The 21,437-nt window shown below is 35.2% G+C and overlaps 1 protein-coding gene across 43 annotated transcripts in view; it reads right to left on the reverse strand.

The window, feature by feature from the left end:
* The window catches only part of RIMS2 (regulating synaptic membrane exocytosis 2), a 483,861-nt gene that overhangs the window by 369,515 nt on the left and 92,909 nt on the right, over positions 1-21,437 (reverse strand). The window lies entirely within an intron of this gene.

Below are 21,437 nucleotides of genomic sequence, written 5' to 3' on the forward strand. Positions count from 1 at the left end.
TTACAGGACCACAACAAGCCTGGGGTCTGTATGCAGATGGCATTAAATTGAAGTCAACAGAACTGCACCACTTACATCATCCCTGCCATGACTTATTACTGAAATTGTCTGAGAAAAATGAAAGATCCAACTGTAATGAAATGTAACAGAATGGTAATAGAAAAATTGGGATGCTTATCATGCAGTTACTGCTGTATTGAATCCCACATAAACATTCTTCCACTTAACATAAACTTGTTGCCCAGACTTTTAACAATGTAGTAACAGCAGCACTGCTTTCAGTGCAAGCTGCAAAGCTCAAGCAAAAAAAAAGACATACAGAATTATAGAATATCTCAAGTTGGAAGGGACCCATAAGGATCATGAGTCCAGCTCCCTCCTTCTCAGAGGACTACTTAAAACTGAACCATATGACTAAAAGCATTGTCCAGATGCTTCTGGAACTTTGACAGGCTTGGTGCCATGATCACTTCCCTGAAAAGCCTGTTCCAGTGAGCCACCACCCTCTCAGTGAAGAACCCTTTCCTAATGTCCATTCTGAACTTCCCTTGGCACAGCTTTATTCCCTTTCCTCATGTCCTATCACTGGGTCACCAGAGAGAGGCGAGCAGCACCTCTCCCTCTGCTGCTCCCCTTGAGGAAGTAGTAGACCACGATGATGTCACCCCTCGGGCTTCTCCAAGCTGAACAAGACAAATGACCTCAGCTGTTGCTTATAAGTCTTGCCCTTGACACCTTTCACCATCCTAGTCTCCCTCCTCTGGAAACGCTCTGGTAGTCTGATATCCTTATATTGAGGTGCCCAAAACTGCACGTGTTACTCAAGACGGGGCCACACCAGTGCAGTGTAGGGTGGGACAGTCACCTCTTCCAAGCAGCTAGTTGTGCTGTGCTACCCAGGCTGGAAACCCACACTGAGTTGCATGCTGCTACAACACCTACACATCTTATGCCTTCATGAGATGCAGCCACAGCTAACCCTTGCAGAACAGTAAGAAAATATAAGATTTTAAACATGTTTCACATGCATGTCAGTTTAATTAATTTCAAAACAGAAAAGGAGAATAAAAGTAAAAAAGCAACAGACTTAGTGACATCCAACACACTCAGGTATATATTACTCATCAATATGGTGAAGAGAACAACTATATTTTACGAAAGGAAAAAGGAAGTTATGTACAATGAAATAAAGCTTTTTTTTTTTTTTTTTTTATTCCAGTGTCAAATCATCCCCTTAGGAAACACATTTGGGTTTCTACTTTATATATATTGATAACTCTCTGTACTGAACTCTCTGTGCTTCCATAATTATTTCTTCCTTTAAAATATCTACAAGTTCTACATATGCGAAGTCATTCTGCTACTTCAGCAGCCTGTTGAGGTAGCTAGGTGAATGCTTCTCCTTCATTGCTAGCAAAAATTAGCAGGTGTTGAAAGTGTTATTAGTGAGAAACACTGCCTTCCTTAAAATAAATACTCACATGTCACTCAGATAATTGCACCTACATTTTAACAACCACTTCCTGCTTTATTGTTCTTTTGCATCCTTCCCACTTGCAGGGAAAGAGAGATAGAAGGTGGTAAAGCTCTTTACATACACATTATGTGTATGTGAACTGACAGCAGAAAGCAGAACAATGCAAAGCCTCATACCTAGAGTCCTTCATGTTTTTCAAAACTCGTAACACGAGAATACAGATGAAGTAAGAACAGGAAACAAGTAATGGATTAAGTCTCTTGAAGAATACCAATAACTGAATAGGCTAGTAATCTCTCTCCAAGAAAGCATTCACACTATGATTTCAGTTTTCAGCTAAATACTGGTGGGCTTTTGAAAGATTACCTAATTATAAACATAATTTAGTCCTGACAAAAGGTTTTCTAGGAGCATGATCTGGAATCTGTGTCTGTGCTTTAGAAATGACATGCAGTTTGCCTAACAAAGAGCATGTAGTTTGTTAGGAAATCTTTTTGAATAAGCTGTGCAGTTGCTACATTCCATCTCATAGCTGGAAGCTCTTACCAATTTACCTTGATAAAACAGTGCGTTTTACTATTGTCATCTCCATGTGGCTTCTGCTTCTCCCTTCTTTTTTTTCAGCATACACTACAGACAACGATGAGTGAAGCAAGTCAGCTGAGACACTACATGCAGCCTGGGCTAGGTTAAATGTTTCAGACTTCAGAAAGAAAAGTGGTTAAACAGGCACTTTCATTGAGATTAAATCCTGACACAATGGTTTCTTTATGAAAGAATTTTTTTATCCTCTCAGGATGTGAAGTTATATGTTTTTTCATTCCCAATTTTGGACCAGATCTAACCCACATTTAACTCTATTGAAAGTGAAGACAGTGGTCTGTTTCTCTCTGATAAAGCCATCGCTTTCTTCCCTAGCTGTTATCTGTAAACTGGTGGCCTGCTCTACCTCAAATAATTGCCTTACACAGCTGACAGCTCCCGTTTTGTGGATTTGGGGCACGAACAAGCCATGACACCTATATGACATACAGATTAGAATGTGCCATAAAGGACACAGCATTATGTTACACTTTCCTAGATTTGGATAAAAAGTAGAAACGGAAATCATCTGAAATACTGACTTGGCAATATCGTAATCAAATGTTTCTGGCTCCCCCTAGTGGGCTCTAGTCATGTCCCACGTCAGCAACACTACAGCAACGCACCAGCAGTAAAAGGCTTTGGAAAGTTGTTACAAAAACTTTGAAGTCTTCCCTCAATACTTCTGGCATTTGTGTAAACAACTCCTAAAGTTAGCCAGATTTCTTTAAAGGTTCCTGTTTCATTTTATTTTTCTTTTCTTTGAGATTTCAGATCTAGATACTGGAAAGGCTTAAAGGCCCTGGTTCAACAATGTATTGATCTAATACCCAAGTAATTTTTACTTGGTTACAAATATATTTTGTATATATTTTGTATAATACTTGGTTGAAAATAAAGACCCCCACCCTGCTACAGTGTTCTCTGATAAAATTTTTCATGCTATAGTGTCAGCTATTCTATTAAAAAACCTAAGTTTAAATACTTTAGGACTTCTTAAAATCTGTGAATTACAAATTTTTAAAGTGCAAATCTTTGTATCTTTCTGAATTTGCAAAATCCTGTGTCAACAATGAACATCCGCCACAGATCAAGATCCTTAAACTACTTTTATTCTTAGAACAGTTTGGTTTGGTTTCACCTCTTCTTCCCCACCCCACCCCCCACACCCCCCGCCCCCTAAGATTTTTCCACCTCAATAGTATACAGGTTCTCCTTAAAATAGCTGGTTTCAAATAATTTCTTTGTATTTCTGTTGCACAGCTTATATTATCAGAGCATTCAGTAGCAGGAACTTTCAAGACCCAAATTACTGTTGGAATCAGTATTCCAATAAAACGTTTCATTATTTTGTAATTGACTAAAATTATACTTAAAGAATTTTAATTTTATTCCCTAATTTGAAAGCTTTTTTCCTGCATCTGCCAGTACAAAGAAATCAAGTGTTTGAAATCCTAATCTAAAAGTCACAGAAGCACTGACAAAGTTTTGTGTAGTCTTTCTGTTGGTTTTGTTCTTTGTTTTTTACAATTATGACACTAGTTGCTTTAATATGTTTAAATCAAAGTGGATGACAGATGATCAGCATGCCAGTAAACTGCTTTCTAGTTTTATGTAATGGATGACCGTGACTGAGCTTATGAAGATCAGTTTACCATCACAATTCTAGAACTGAAAATCCAGCCCATTCCTCAAAATACAATTATATACACTGATAGTACTTCAAAAGATTTTTTAAAAATGGTAAATTGTAAAAAAGAAATTCTGAAAGATTGAGGGCTCCTCATACTTCAATCGTTTGCAAAGACAAAATTGTTCCAGCTTCAACTAAACTGCCTCAAAGAGATAAATCTCTCAAAGACTGATTCCATGTGACCGATTTACAAATGAGGGAACAAAAGACCTCTTTCAGGAAAAAAAAATAATAATTTTAGATCAGTACTACTTCTGTGTGAAGTTTGGACTATGTTTTGGATTTGTGCTGAAACTAGTGTGAATAACACACGATGTTTTAGTTGGTGCTGAGCAGTGCTTACACAGCATCAAGGCCTTTCCTCCTCAGACTGCCACACCAGCAATTAGGTTGGAGGTAAAAAATGTTGGGAGAGGACACAACCAGGACAGCTGGCCCCAGCTGACCAAAGGAATGTCATATGTACCATATGAGGTTGACAGGGGCCCACTGCTCATGAACTGGCTGAGCATTGGTCAGTTGGTGGTGAGCAATTGTTTCCATTTGCTTCACTTGCCTTTTGGGGTTTTATTTTCCTCTCTTTGTTTCGGTTTGGTTTTTTTGTCCAATTTTCCTTACAATTTTTGTATTATTATTATTTCTTTTTAATTATTAAACTGTTTTTATCTCAGCCCATGAGTTTCTTTCTCACTTCTACCCTTCCAATTCTCCCACCATCCTACTGGGGTGGGGGACTGACTGAGTGGCTGTGTGGTGCTTAGTTGCCATCTGAGGTTAAACCGTAACACAGGACAACAAAGTTTCTATTCCACAGTAAAAACACTTGAACTTACAATAGTAACAATTAAGCTCCTTGCCTAAGAAGCGTATTTGCAATGTTTTCTAATTAACTGTAGAAAATCTAGTAAATGATGGGATCTATGTGACAAGTCTCAGTAACTTTATTATATCCTCAAGCTTTAATGATAACAGCCACAGCTCCCTCACTGGACAACCACAATTGTAAAGGTACAACAAAGATCTCATTGCAGAATCTTCAAATGACAGGCAAGAAGAACCTGACTTGCTTTTTTACATTTCGTATGATGTCATGAACTTGATGAAGGGCTGCTTTTAAAGTTTATTGTAGCTAAACAGAAGCATATAACCAGATCTGGACCAAATGATTTTGGTATACATGGAAATAGTTGTACTTCCACTCTGAGTAAAAAAGGATGCTTCATATCTAGTAGTTTTAAAAAACTGTCCAAATTATGTCAGGGCTGTCTAAAAACAAAATACGTTTAAATTCCATTAATGTCCAAAATTCAGCGTTGGATTCCTTCTCATATGACAGGACTGTTTTTAACAAGGTGAGAAATAGGGGCTTTGGAGAGGTCAGTAAGAGAAAACTCACAGATTTTTGTAGAGTTGTATACAACTCTTCTCCTTCTGGACTAGAGACACACTCTTTTCAGTTCAGCATCAGCTGTGAGAACTACTGCACGCTTGAGGGAAAAACAGGAGAGAGCATGCATGTGTATTTACAATGTAAATTACAAATTTACAATATGTGCATGTCGTCTAGCTCTGTTTTTCCACATGAACAGATGTGAAGAAAACTTTTGCAGGCTAATTAGAGGCTTGAGAAAAGTAGATCACCTCAGGATCTCACCTACTGACAGCACTATCACAGTGACAGGAACAAGGTAGCACATTGGGGCAACAGATCTGGATCAGGGATGTCTTCACCATCCTTAAAGGAAGTAATGTTGTGTTTCCTATGCTTACAAATTTCATCACTGCAGAGTACATCCAGATTTATGGTACTATTATTCTCAGTTGGCTTAGACACTGTATGCTTTCAAATCATATGCATACTTCTCTAGTTATTTATTTATGCACATTTTTTTCAAAGGTATCACAAAGATCTGAAACAGTGACTGATCACAGAAGTTTTATGGAACTTCTGAATTGAAATATCTTGCAGCATACCATTTCTGATTAAGACCTAATATCTATTTAAAAATCACTGAGAATAAAGAGCATCACTTATCTTTACTAAAAAGGTTAGCGTATTTCATTTACACAAGGTTTTCCTTAAGTAATCCCCAGATAATCTGTGTTAGTAGTGTTGTACTAAACATAAGAAGGAAAGATTAATAAATAATGTTAATCAAAACTAAAAGTTATAGGACAGGGAAAAGCCTAATAGGATTGCATTCATTATTACTTAAAATTGAATTTAAAATTTGTGACACAACTACAATAGAAGTATCAGAATCTTAGTGACCATAAAAATAGCTATGGTATTTTATTATGCTTTTGGCACAATAAAATTAAAGAAGTCTAATGTTGCAGGACCATAGCTATTTTATTTCAAAGTCTTTTATAAATAACCAGTTAAGATAAATAGATGAATAAGCTATGAAACAAAAATAATCATATTAATCTAGAAAGAGTCCAGAAACATAATTTACCACAAAAAAAATCTATTTCCAGCATGGTCCATAGTAATAACGCATTTTCTATTGAATACAAAATAAATCTTTTAGACCTTTTTAATGAGAAGTTGAGATTAGTGTCTGGTGCTATAGGCTAAATTGTGAGCCAATTTTCACTTTTTGCTACAAAACAAATATGTAAATGATAATGCAAGCAATTACACTTTTCCCAAATGACTGAGGCCATACATTCACTATAGTGAAAGTTTTCTTTGGCCTCTCCCAATAATGTCCATGACAAAAAGAAGCAAAACCAGGATTAGATGAAACTAAAAAATAATTTAAAGCAGATTAAGAGAAATTTCATTCCCACATACAGAGCAAAAATAATTTGTTAAAAAATATGGATAATCATCATGTGCTATAGTTTAAAAAAGAATTAATACTGAATACAGACAACTAGACAATTGTACAGAGTGGGAGAAAAAATCATTTGAATCCTATCTTCAATGGAGAGGTAAAGCTGTTCTTATCTCTTGGAAAGATACCATACATTGCCTACCTAGAACTGTAAGAAACCCCAATTGTTAACAACAATAAATACTGTCTTTCATAGTCACATGACCAAGTATCTGAGAGCAAGAACACCTTAATTAAACAGGTCATGACTCTGAAGTTATGTAGCAATTACACTGAAACTGAAAGACGAACAGGTTAAATGAGCATTAGTGATTAACACTGTCTAAGTTTAAACATTCAAAGATAAATGGGAGGTGTACCTGTATACATAGTAAACTAAATGACTAAGATTCTAACTTCAGTCAATAAAGATACATCTACGATTATATCAGTATAAAAACACTCTAGGGATTTATTTTGTGAAAGCATATTGTCCCCAACATCAAACAGAAGTCCTGTCAATTTTCTATGTATTCGGTTTACAAAGCTTAGGTATTTTATTTCTTGCCATTCTAAAATTGTAAGAAGGACTTGTGAACTAACTCTCAAAAAACTACAAACATTCACACACATGAATTGACTGAAATTGAATTAGCTACCTGAAATCCAGGCTTTTCCGTAGATCTCCTTGATGCTGAGTGAAGGCACCTTTTAATTCAAACCAAGTAAGTTTTGATTTTCAAATACCCTCGTATTTACACTTCATAGGTGACATCTTGTTTAAACACAGTATTTTTCACATTTAGTTACATTTCTCCATGAAAGCACTAAAGTCCAACATCTGCTGAAGTTGTCTACAAAAAGTCACTCATACTATGCTGAATTGGATGCTGTCTTGCCTGTGCATCCAATAGATGATATATCAACAGATGCTTGCCATATAAATTCATTTTTTCACACAGCAGATCTACACAGCAAACACAGTACTGAACCAAATGCAAGGCCTTTTTCATTTAATTCCTCAACCTATCAATAAAATGTTCCTTGAAGACACTAGGTAAATAAAGCTCTAAGTAAACAGTGGAGGGGGGGAGTGGGGAAAAAACCACCTTGGGAGGTTTGCCAGTTTACTCTATTACTAGCAATGTCTTCATTATTTATATATATAGGCAGCGGTTTCCAGCCACTGAAGCTAAATCTAGATAATTAAACATTTATATCATCCCCTGCTGTGCCATAATGTCTAACTGTGTCCAAAGAGTCCTAGGTGTGCTGTTACACACCTGGGACAGAAACAAGGAATTTGCTGAGCTACCTTTGATAAAGGTCTACACCTGGAACTTAATAGCACATGATATGGTTTCTGAATATTGCAACAGGTGGCAAATATAACTTACTGCTCAAGAACTGTTTCATCTTCTGGTTTTGGAATTGCAAATAGTTCTATTAATGTGAACAAAAATGAAAGTGAAAATTTATTGATGTGATAAAGTATATATTATTATTATACTTCTTCCATTCACATTTTAGGATAAGATTATTTCAGGATAGCTTGAAGAAAACTTTAAATAGAAAATTGATCTACTTCGCACAATTTTACATTAGAAGATAAATTTCTAGTGCTATCAGGATAGGAGAAATTGTTAGTAAAATGAAAGCCAGCCCTCTAATTCCACCAGACTCTCTCTAAATCAACTCTAATGCTTTTCAGAAATTCAGTACCATCTAAAATCAAACCAACTACTTCTGATTTCTGTACTATAAAATTACAAAACCATAGCGTACAGGACAAGGTTTATAGGAGGAACTTTTAACATGAATTGTTGTAGGTGAAAAAATTAGACAAACTTTTGGGCTTATAGTCCCTTGCTCATCTAATATATATGACTGTAAAAAGATTTTCAGACTTAATCTTCTAGTTAGCAAGAAACATACCTGAGTGCGCTCTTCAAGCATGGAGCTTGCCAACAAAAGCAAAGTCTCACTACATAGACATAAAACCCCAGGCAGTCATCAGATTGAACTAGTTAAGACCATTCTAAAGCTACATGTGTCAAGAAGTTGTTTTATTTTTATTTTCTAATTAACTTCCAAATACAAGAGAAACTAGAAAAGGAGACTGGCAGTTCCTAGGACCATATCCCCCTTTCCTTGAACACTGTGGAGGCTATGTCATCGATCTGTGCAAGAAGAAATGAGCCAAAGGGCATTGTGGTGAAGAAAAGAAGAAAAAAAAAAGAACTCTCATTCCTTCCCTGTGTACCCCAGATTCTCCAGCAGCTCACAGAAGCTAATATGAAGTTGGACTACAACATAGTGTAATCTCCCTGTTCCTCGACTGTGATGGCCAGCACAGAGTATGGCAGTAAGGCCATTGAGGTTAACAAGACATGGGATCTAATTCAGGGAAAAATTTGTATGCCAATTTAACCATCAGTAGGATGCACTTACTATGTGTGGTCTTCATCAGTATTTCAGGCAAGCTTAAATCTGCAACTTTAATAAGATGTGTGTATACTGACTATATTCTATTACATGTCACATAATGACAGTCTTGAAAATAGTCAAAACTGAATGCTAGGTAATATTTTTGAGTAGAGAACGTGACTTCACTGTGCAGTCAGAGTAATTTTGACAGTAAAAAGAATCAATTTTATATTTAAATATATTTACAGAGTCCATTTTATTTTGTTTTACAATCCAACTGCAAGAAACAGAAAGGAGAAAACCCATGGGCTTTCAGTGCCATGCTCGTTAAAAGCACCTTCTGCTACTGGAGGTACATTCTGTAGTGATGAAGGAAACAAGAGTGAGCTCTGAACACAGCAAGATAAAGGAGAGCAGCTTAGACAAATGGATACATAAGAAATAGGATCAAAGAACAGCCTAGGAGAAGTGGCCCAAGACAGGAAGATCTAAGTTACCAGCTCTCCAAATTACTTTTAGAGATCCCAATCTGAAAGCCAATACTCAAGAGCTGAGGAAAATCATCAAGCTTCCCACAGCAGAGAGATCTCTCAGAAAACGATCCTTAATAATAGCTGGTACAGGAGGTTTTTTCAGAGGTATTTTAAGTGTAGGAAATATTCTTTTGGTTTTGTAAGTCTCTTTGCAAAAAAAGGGTGTTTTTTTCAAATTTCAGTAATCTGGAATTTAACATATTTCTCTGTTAAAAACTCCATATCCTTTAGAGCATATTCAGCCCATGAAAATCTTGATGAGACTCAGAGCGTGTTTCTTCATAAGACACAAAGTCAGTCTGAGCCAAGTATCAAGAACAGGGTGAGAGTTTACCCAAACAGATATTTTCCGATAGCAAGAAGGCAGCGATAGGAGGAGCAGCCTATGGTTTCTACAAATATTTGTCACATTTGTGCAGTTCCAGGTAATAAAGCTAGGGCACTGTGGAGGTACAGACCTGCCACACAGATGGTTTAGAAACAATAGGATTCTTGGCTGAGCCCAGGACCTGTTCAGAATGACAGAAGTAAAATGAGAAAAACTTTCTCTCTTGTTTAACAGTGAAATTTCCACAAAATGACAGGGATAATAATATTCATTACTCTGGAACATAGTGAAGGAAAACTGCAGAATAGGAAGTTTTAACTGCAGTAAGACAAAAGGAAGGACAATAATGCCCTTTGATAATGACTTTTGATCTTTTCTAATGCAATTTTATACAGAATTATTTTATGAGATTAATTTGCTAAAAAATGGGGTTCATGTCTGAACTCTATCTAGGAATCTCAAAAAAATATTAAACTTTGATTTAATGCTTAAAGTTCAAATAAAATTCCAAAGTCAGTCAAGTTTTTAGGGAAATTAATGCAGGAAACTATTCAGTAAATACATTCAATTCTGAATTTGCTTAGAGGAGTCTTTGAGAAGACTTTATCAAAAAAAGTTTCTGTAGGTTCTTAACACTGGTGAAGGTTGAAGATGACTTCTAAAGACAAGCTATTTGTCTGTGTCTTAAGTATCTCAAAATGTATAACATTACAAAGGTAGAAGACTTACTTCAAGGAAAGTGTCAAATGTTTTATCCACTTGCACAGGAAATAAAGACACAACAAGGAGGAAGTTCCCTAGCATTGCTCCTCAGGTTTATCCTTTACAGAATTATAGACAGTTCTTTTGAAGCCTTTGATCTACCTGTAGCCATTTAAAACAGGTTCCCTAAGAACAACTCCCAGAACTCACTCAAAGGGATGAAAAAACAGAGAATGTACCAGAAACTCTAAAGGCAAGGCCACCAAACTTCCCACTTCATGTCACTTTAAAACTTGTCACTTGAAAAACATGAACTGATGTATCTAAACCTCAAGTGTACATAAGTAAACACTGTACATAGATTTTATTGAAGTTTTTAAAAGCCAGATCATGACCAGCAAGAGAAGTGTGAAACTGATGCTGCAGCTATGTTTATAGCTATGAAAAGATGTTCTGTTCTTCCAGTTTGAGTTACAGGTCTGTGTTAGAATCTGTGAGATTAATACCAAGTAGTTCAGTTTTTCCACTTTCTCTGATGGACCTCAGATCAGGTTCCAGTGCCATCAGTGTTTTATCAGGAAACTATTCTTCCTAGCACTGAATGAAGAAAATGCAAGAACAATAAGACTTCTTCTCACTAGCTGGAATATAAAGGAATCAGTTTCTCTGAAGTCCTCTTCCTCCTTCAGCTTTTAAAAAACACATTTTCTCTGTACCATAAACACATACATACATCATATTTTTGCTTCAGTTGGCTCTGGCTTTATGGGAGACAATAAGCAACTGCATCTTAACCTCTGGGATGGAGAAAAAAATCCACATTTTACTATCAGCAGCAGGAATTTTCTAATCCAGAAAGAGATTTACTCTGTCTTTCAGACAGGGCAGCACCAACCTAAACAATATTTCTTGCAAATAATGTTTCCATGTCATTTAATTAACTTGTATCTAACTTGAACCATAAAAACGGTCTTTTTATCTCTGTACCTGAGATAGTTATTAAGCAAAGGATATGAAAACAACACTAGAAAAACAAAACATTAATCGATGTATTTAAACCTCAAATGTCCGTAACTAAACATTGTACAGGGATTTTATCAAACTTGTACAAAGCCAGACCCAGACCAATAACCGAAGGAACCTAAATTAGAAGGAACTACGTTTTCTCCTGCCAGTTATTGCCAAAAACTTCCTATATTAGGTTGCTTATTTGTTTTCTCCAAAAATATTAGTGATTACTTTAAAGCCGCTGCCTCCAGGCAAAGGTACATAGTAAGCAATTCCATTAAAATTCAGGATAACATTCAGTCAAAATTAAAATATTCTACTACTTTTTGATTTCCTACTATTTGCAATGAAGGTATGTTTTTACACAAACTATGTTGCACTTCTTAATTCCTCATCTTTTTAATCACACCTTCCACGATTTTCAATGATACAGCCACACAATTTCACTACTCCAGCTAAGGGTGTTGCTCATTTTATTAAAGTTCTTTGGTTAGGAATATGTCAAAATCTTAAGTAAAAGGAAGATGATCCTGTGAATGTTTAGTCTTTGAAATAAACTTCATTTCAATCAGCCTTAATGGACTAGTTTCTCAAAGAGCATACCTCTACCTCATAGTCACATTTTGATTGAATAACAGCAACATAAATGCAGGGAATCCTTTAAAATGGACATTTGTTACTTAAAGAAAAAAAAATCCTGAAGATGGAAAAAATTCACTAGTCACACTATTTTTCAATTAAAAAATTAACTGTTGCCTTCTCAGAGATGATCTTACTTTTTTATAACAACATAAATTATTCCTTTCTGGCACATTTGGGTCTCCATTTTGCAAAAGTACTTCTTTATATACTGTGATACTAGACTAACGAAGGACTTGGAAATTCATTAGTCGCTCCCACATTCTATGTGTAAAAAGGCACATTGAGCTTTATACTCCAAAGTGCTATTCATATGTAATATAAGTTCCCTTCTGTGCATGTTTAATGGTGTAACTTCAACATTACACACAGAATTCATGTCCAACACCACTACCATAAATAGGATCATCCCAATCATCCAACAGATATGCTGTCCCAGCTTTTCCCTATAATCTTAATCTTTATCTAAAGATGTGACAGGATTTCTACAGGGAGCATACTAAAATGTCTTTCTACTTTCTAACTCTTCACAGACCTGATGCTTTGGATACACTTCATTTTCCAAATCCACATGGTTTGTTTGGGTCAGCATACTACCACCAATCACCATATATCTATAGCTTTATCTAGAAGAGCACTGTAGATTGAACTTGCTATTCTATGGTTACAAAATACTTGTTCTTTCTGTCTTCATAACTTCTAAAACATCTATTTCAAAATCAGCAGAAACATATATTACCTAAAGCAACCTGAGGCACCATCATTACTCATGAAAAAATCTAACTAGTTGATTAGCTAGAGAAATTCCTGTCCCTTCCCTCCCATACATATGTATATGGTAAAACTAGATAATCACATAACCTTATCACTGTGACCTCCTTCACTCTTTTTTTTTTTTTTTTCATTATTTTCCAAGTGAATTTAGGGTTTGGTACTGCTACATATAGGTGAGTACCTCACAGACATTAGTTGCTGGATTGGCTGTGGGAATACTGTTAGCATGCATCAATTACAAGATTATACTTAAAGGGTAAATTCTTCAAGAAGAAAATTGTGCTTTTATTGATCTACCTTTTATACATCTACAGGTACCTCTGTATGCTAGGAACTGGTGTTACCTCATGACTTCTGTGAATTCACAGGCTTTTAATTGTGAAAAAATCTAATGATACAGACCACAAGAAAACTATGTAATCCTCTAACAGACTGGGGGACAAGTATGTGGCCCACCACAAAGATCACTTGCACGCTAGTGACAGAATGTCCTAAATGGTAACAGCAGCAGATGGCTTACAACTTCTGTATGAAGCAAAGCATTTCGGAACCATACATTTGAGTTAAATGTGAGCCTTGATACTGCTATCAGGAAGAAAAAATTCCATTTATTATAGAAAAAGACTTTGCTGTGTATACATTCACTAAATGCATACGAAGGGTAAAGTATTTCTTCACTCCATCTAAGAAACTTACTTGCAAAGCATTACAGAGCAAGTTGCTTTTGCAATTGCAGTTCTTTAGAATACATTAGAGATTTTCACGGAAGACTAGCTCAGGTAGTTTTCTCAATTCTGTTATTTAAAAAATCACATTTAAGTTGGTAAAATATTGAAATATATCCAGGTTTATTCTCAAATTCAGATTTATACTATCTTTTCTACACATAGCCAAAATAAAATCAGATTAAAATATTACTGTATGTGTAATAATAGCAAGACATACACAATGTCAATGACATGCATAACGTCTTACATTATTTCAACATTATGCTCAATACAATATGTGCACTACATTTTAGGAATGCCTACATACCATTCCATTTAGAAAATAATTTATTTATTAGTTACTAACTCTATGACATTGCTTGCATATTCCTAGATGTCTAGAATAAATATGTTTTCTTAATGTTTACTGGTATCTAACTGTATTATTAAAAATCAAAACTGAACTACCATGCTAAAAAAATTTACAAGCTAATATGTTGAGTGCATACATCTCAGTGATACAAACGTGACTACCACAGGGTGCAAAAATTATTTTGATAACATTATGCCACTGATAAAATTCATTTGTATTTTTGTAAGAGCAACACCTACAAGACAATTACCTATTTAATTTTTTTAAACTGTGCACATATCATATTGCAAAACCAAAGGAAAAGCAGGGCCATGCTCACAAACGCTGCAAAGAACATCATGCATACTGTTCACAACAACTCACAGATTATTAGTGAATGATCTGAAAAACAGGTAAGCCTTTCATGCCAAACATCGCTTTCATTTCAATGGCAGTAACTCCCCTTGCCTTCAGCAGGGATTACACCTGTGTAAATGAAAGCAAATGCTGGCCAGGAAATAAGTCTACCCACAAAATAAAAGAACTTGAGACAGAAAAAGGCTCTAACCACTTTGTCCTCCTGGAGTTCATATCCACGAAAGCAAGAAAGGACAGAAAAAAAGACAAAGAAGGAAAGAGTCACTTTCATTTTGAAAGCAAGCAGTAGTATTTGTTAGTAAAATAAACAAGCAAATATCAAAGGAACTAACATATATTTTCCTTATTTCCCCTAGTGGTGAAGAAGATCCTTATTTCCCCTAGCGGTGAAGAAGATCTAGTGAAAAATATGTCATTTTAATAATTTTCTTAATCCTTTCATGGGTGAAATTGAAAAGATTTTATATCAAAGAAAATAATTGTACAAAAAATAACTGCACAAAGAAAAGTATTTTCATAAAAATAATTTGGGCATCATGTCCAATTACCTTAATAAAACAAATGGGCCATCTCATAAAAAGGATGCAGAATTTAGCTCTACATGCCTTGGGCCCCAGTATTGCAAGTAATTAGCATGTATCAACCCTTTGCATTTGCAAAGGGTCCAGTGAAATAAAGAATGTTTGTTTACTACAGCCAGATACAGGGTATGTATAATGGCATATCTGCATGTTCAGTCACTGAACAGATCTTTAAAATACTGGAGTTTTAAAGCATAAGGAGACAGTTTGTCACAGGTGTTTACTGCATGTCATGTCAGATCTGTACCATTTATACTTTCTTTTTCATACCCATAAATATTAAATACAAACATTCCCATTGATTATTATTTTCCTTGAAGGAATTGTCTTTTTAGCTGCCTAAAATTGTAAATGGAATAATACTTTAGAGAACAAAAATATTCAAAATGCTTTCAGTCAAAACTATTCCCCATTTTTGTGAATGATGAATGATGATTTTTTTCTGGGACCTTAATTTCACATGCCAATACACAGACTAAATCCAGGCATGCAATTAAGCACTTAGGGATGTTGGAAATACAACTGCTCACCAAGAAATGGTGGCAACTCATTTTATAACTTTGTTATTCGGATACCTATATGACACGTAACATTGTGCTCCTGTGCTCTTACAGAAGTTTTAGGTTCCCCCCAATACTAGAGATAAAAACAAACAGGAGAGTATACAAGAGGCCAACCAAGACAGTGAGGGCACTAAAGCACACAATATACAAGGAGAAGCTGGGGGAGACAGGCTGGTTTAGCCAAAAGAAGTCTAGGGTAGGGAAAGGTGCAGGAAGAGGGAAAGTACTTGCATTCCTCAACTACTTAAAGGTAAGCAACAGGGAAGACAAAGACAGGTTTCTTGAAGATGCACAGCTAATGGACAAAATGCAACAATCAAGGGATTGGATTGAATATAAGAAAAAAAATCAAAATCACAGGAGTGGTTAAGCACAGAAAGAGGTTGCCCAAAGAGGCCTCCATCCTTGGAGATTTTTACAACTCAGTTGGACAAGATCCTGAAAACCTGGTCTGATTTTGAAGTTAATCCTGCTTGGAGCAGGAGATTTGTCTGGATGACCTCCACAGGTCCCATCTGACCCAACTTACTCTATGATTAAAGGATTTTCAAAGATGCTATGCGTTTTAGTGGCATTCTCAGTTACACAAATAGCAAATATAATTGAAAGCTATCTAAATCACAGGACTTCTAGGCATTACCACTCTGTGCAGAGACATATTTTATCTGCACAGCACCAGGTGTTCTGCTGTTTTCCTAGCAGAGCTTCCTGTCCCCCTGCAATAAGAATGGCATTAGTGCTCATAGGTATTTTGAACAGAAACATCTAGTGCTTCAATTTTTTGTCCTCATTTCTGAAGGAATATACTCTACTATGCAAGAGGAACACAATCCATAAGCAGGTATTTTTAGCACAGAGGCTAAGAATTTTTTCAAATTGGAAATGCCTGATTAGCTTGCTCTCAGTGAATGTCTCGCAGCTGCAAGGGGTAAGTAACAGCGTGAAAGAACAATTAAGACAGAATAGTCCAGCTCCCCACTTTAAGGATGCAAACAGCAATTAAAAATAAAATTTTAAACAAGAGAACTTGAGAAAATTAAATAAACTCTAACAAGACACAGTAGATAAATAGCACAAAATAAAGATTTAAAATACATTAAACTGAAGAAAAAAAAACAAAGGTAGCAGTTTCACAAAAAATGGGAAAAAGACACAATGATATTTCAACTAGAACATCTAGGAACATCTTTAACAAATTGATAATGAATGAAAAATGTAAATATTAAGTAAAAGAGGTTAAAACTTATACAAAATTATTAAAAGGGTAAGGTCTGTAACGTAACAAATTTTTAGATTAGAAGTATCTTTTTTATTTGATTCTTAACTTTGATCTAGCTTTGATCTAGCTTAACTGACTGTTCTACGTGCCTGTTTCTAGCACAGTCCTTAGTGTCTTAATAACTTTTAATGTCTTCAGTTTTAAATTCCATTTTTCATATTCCGCACTGCAACACTATCCCTGAAAGTTTAACACAAACTATAAATAAGGCCTATAATATTTCAAGAAAACACTCAGAATTTGTGCTATTTCCTTATAATTTTCACTACACAAGACCCATAATATGTTCATTTGTTGACAAGTAGTATTACATGTAGTATTCTCCTCAAAGACACATACTGAAGCATGGCAACACATACAAGTTGGAACATGGGAAATTCAGACTAGATTTAAGGAAATCTTTCTTCTATTTTTTTAATCATAAGAGTGGTCAAGCATTGGAACAGGCTGCTCAGAGTGGCTGCTGAATCTCCACCCTTGAAGATTCAAAGCTCAACTGGGCAAGGCCCTGTGAAGACTCAAATAATTCAATATTCTTTGAACAAGAGGCTGGATGAGACGACCTACAGAGGTCCTTTCCAACCTAATTATTCTACAATACTTCTTCCTCACTCATGAAGAAAATCTAGCTGTATTACCCTTTCTAAATAACTTTCTCCTACATACAGTACATGTCTATATATTTAAACATTCTGTGTTGTCATTCATATAGATTTCTTTCCCAATTTTATCCATTGTCCTGACTACTTTCATGCTGTTCTAACATAGTATTCCAGTCTAGCCGAATTATGTGATGATTAGATATAGACAATTTAACCTATTAATGATTCTAATAGTCTTCTGCAAACACACAGATGATCTGCACTTCTTCAACACTAAGAATTATGTTCTAATCTTTTTTTACTAGGTAGTTTCCAACTAATATATGAGGATTTTTAAAACACTTATGAGGAGTAAAACCATAATACACAAGAAGTAATGTAGATTCATACAACAAAAGTAAATTCAGATGACAACATAATGGAGCATACATACAAACCAATAATAAAGATGACTCAAAATAAAAGACAGAAACAAACTCCTATTACAACACTGATACATATTTTAGAAAGAATGGTTTAAGAGTTTTGAGACAGTTTTTCTAATACCTATTCCTGTGCCACAAGGTCCTAATGTTAGAAACTATTGGCCCATAAATATTGATCTGGTAATATTGTTCCGTCACCATCTCATTTTGCTAAATCTTGCTTTGTGTTCAAATCAAGATTTTCCAAAAACCAAACCAAACTTAACTTTAATCACAGAAAAGATAAAACACATACTAAATGCATTCTAAGATCCTAAGCAAGTAGAACATACAAACTCATTTCCTAAAACCTCAGGCTATATTAGTGAAAATTATAGCTAATCAGTAATTCTCATGTATCAAAGATATTATCAGTAGAGAAGTCTCACTCTCTGTTACCTCAAATGATATCCCAAAGTACAAGCACCACTTTGGCAATTATTGAAGTAAGATAGATAGATAGATAGATACACACACATATTTATAAGCTAGATAGAGAGATACACACACATATTTATAAGCTATGTATTAAAAGAAGATTAAAGATTCTTCTCAGAAATTAATGGCATAATGAAGAGTCTCAAACACTTCACCATGTAACTATAAGCTTTCTAACACAAAGCAGTAATCCCAAAAACTGGTGGCTTTGAAAGGGCAGTTCAGACTCCAAATCCTGTCATTCACACTGTGATCACAACAGTAATTAAGAATTGCTTCATGTAATCTACCTATGTTGAATAAACTCCAGGATGAAGTCTCTTTTAAGAAACAGGCTATGACATATAAAGATATGTGAAGTTCAAGACAAGCTGTCACACTTTACTGAACACCTAAGACTACCTCCAGCCTCTCAGCTGCCTCCCCCACATTGCTGTCAAACATTCTTGAGCCCATAGCAGTGCTATGCAAGTAGTAACATGACTGACCACGAGAGACAGTCTAGTCAGTCACTTCAATAGCAAAGACATTTAAAAAATTATTCAATTCAGTTCTCAAAGAACTGATGCTAAAAAAGCAATCAATCAGTCAGACTTCAGTGGTATTTTTTCTGTTCAGTATCAGTTTTATGGGGAAAGGCCTTATCTCCATGAATATTCAGACACACAGAAACATTAGCAAAATGACTGGAATTCCATTAACCCAAAATATATCTGGAATGAGTCAATAGCTACACCTTATCCTATTTTTAAAAAATCTGTTAGGAGGTCAATCTGGCTGCATGAGCCAAAGCCAGTCTTCAAGACAGTATTTTTTCATCTTCAGTGCCTAAAGTTTTCAGATCTTCATTGTGTCAGGATCTTAATAACCCATATAGTGTTTTTGTAAGCTTTGAAACAGAGCAAAGAGTTCAAACATGCCTAGCCTCTGTTGAAATTGAGACCATCATCTGTTGTTCAATGAGAGTCTAAACAGCTACCAAATGAAAATAGTTTCAAATAAATAAAATTAATAACAGAAATAGTCTGTGCAGTTGTCATTTGAAGGGAATTATCATAACCACATAGTTTGTTCTAAAATCACAGTGTTCTTTTGAAGAATCAAGAGAATATGAGGTGTCAATACAGAAATGCAGTGTGCTGCGTTTCTGAAAAATCAAATATAGTCCCAGAGAAATAACGAGAATGCAAAGCTTTCACAGAACCAGGGAGAGCTGAGAGAAGTTCTCTACTTACACCTTCTGTGTTCCGCACGCAGTTGCTGTGGGTCTGATAGAACAGCTGAAAATCTCTTACTTTTGATATTCAAGGACAAAGAGAGAAGGATATTCGAGTGGCTGCAAGTGATAGCAGCTGGCCAAACATCATGAAAGAAAGTATGCAGTATGCATCAAATTAAGTTTTCAGACAAGTCTTGGTTTTGTCATCTATATGTGAAATGTTGGTTTACTGAACCAGCATTCTGAGCTGTCGAAATTTATGTTCACTGCACACAAAGTTGCATCTATCTGGAAGCTGCATTTGTCCAATATTTTAGCATGTAAATTTCTCAGCTGCATAAACCTCATTCTGCTGTCTGCAGCCTCATTCAGTGTGCATTTCCCTATATAAATCAATATGAATTAAGAGTAGTATATTTTGTATGAGTGGTACTAAGTTACTAAGAACAATTACTGTTTGCTGTCATGTGATTTATTGTTTTAATCAATCTGAATTTTTTCAAAAACATAAAAGATGACAGTTCAAGGTCCCCTACTCCCATGAAATTTAAGCCCCCATCCTGGCTGAATACTTCATTCACTAAGATAATAAGCAGTATAGAAGAAGCAGCGCTACCAGTTTTATTTGTTTGATCTAGAAAAAACTCTCACATAATGATAATTTTTGTACAACCTGAACTGAATTTTATGCTTATGTTTCAGACACTGTAACTAAACTGAAAAAAGAATAAAAGTCATCCAATCACTCTGAGAATCCTAATCTAATGCTCTGACCACCATTAGTTATTTCCATGCTCTGCTCTTACTTATGACCATGAACCTTGTAAGATCTAGTCCTCCTTGTGACCCTTGAAAAAGAAGTGTTCTTTGCAGTTCTGCATCTTCTGAGATGATATCGCTATTGCTTGTCTGCAGTAAACTATTTAGTAGCCGAGTCTGGTGTATATGGCATGAATTTGGCTTCAAACTTGATATTAGGAAAAGATCACAAACAAATCTAACAGCTCCATCAAAGACCATTTCAGACAGTTTAAGAATCACTTTATATAAAGTCCAAATCAGACATATATAACCTGTCAAAAAACGTCTATGAAGACCAAAGAAAATCTAGCCAAGTTAAAACAGGTAGTTATTAGAAGTCATCCTTCAAGAAGCTGAAGTTGTATCCACTAAGGAAAATGGAAAAGAAATAATTCTGGTAAATTCCAGTAGAATAAAAATAATTTTCATGGAGTAATATGTATAGGCACAAAAGAGATCGTACATAGGAGATTACCACAGTCTGTCTTTTGTATTCATGTTCACGGTGATTAGAGAGATACTTACACTAGAATCTTATTTTATACAGAATGAACTGGAGCATACAGTTCAAACTGATACTTCAGAAAGAGAAGCTATAAAGTGAGTCAACAAAGGAAACAGTAAGAAATTTTTCACATCAGATGATACTCAGCATAAAACATCTCAAGTCTAAAATATCTATTTCAGATTGCTGTTTTACCTGTTCTTATACAATAAATACCAGTATACCAGCTGTAAGTCCATATTGTTAGTGCATTTAATTTTTTCCTAAAAATATTTTGACCTTTGTATGCACATTTATATGTACATATACATAATATATGTGCATATGTATAATAGCTAATAAAGATTTTAAAGCTCCATCATATATTGTATATACTGTTTTAAGACTAATTTTACAATTATCTTGTACAGAAGAGACTGGGTAAGCAGAAAAGGAAAAAATCCTTGCTATAACTTGTAATAATTAGTGTCTCAATATTAGCATCACTAGACATACGCCCCTGTCTCCAACACAGAGACTCAATCCTCCAATCAAAGAATTGTACTTTCATAAGTCTGTTAGTA

This window comes from Falco peregrinus, chromosome 3 (genome assembly GCF_023634155.1).
Source record: "Falco peregrinus isolate bFalPer1 chromosome 3, bFalPer1.pri, whole genome shotgun sequence".
NCBI lineage: Eukaryota > Metazoa > Chordata > Aves > Falconiformes > Falconidae > Falco > Falco peregrinus.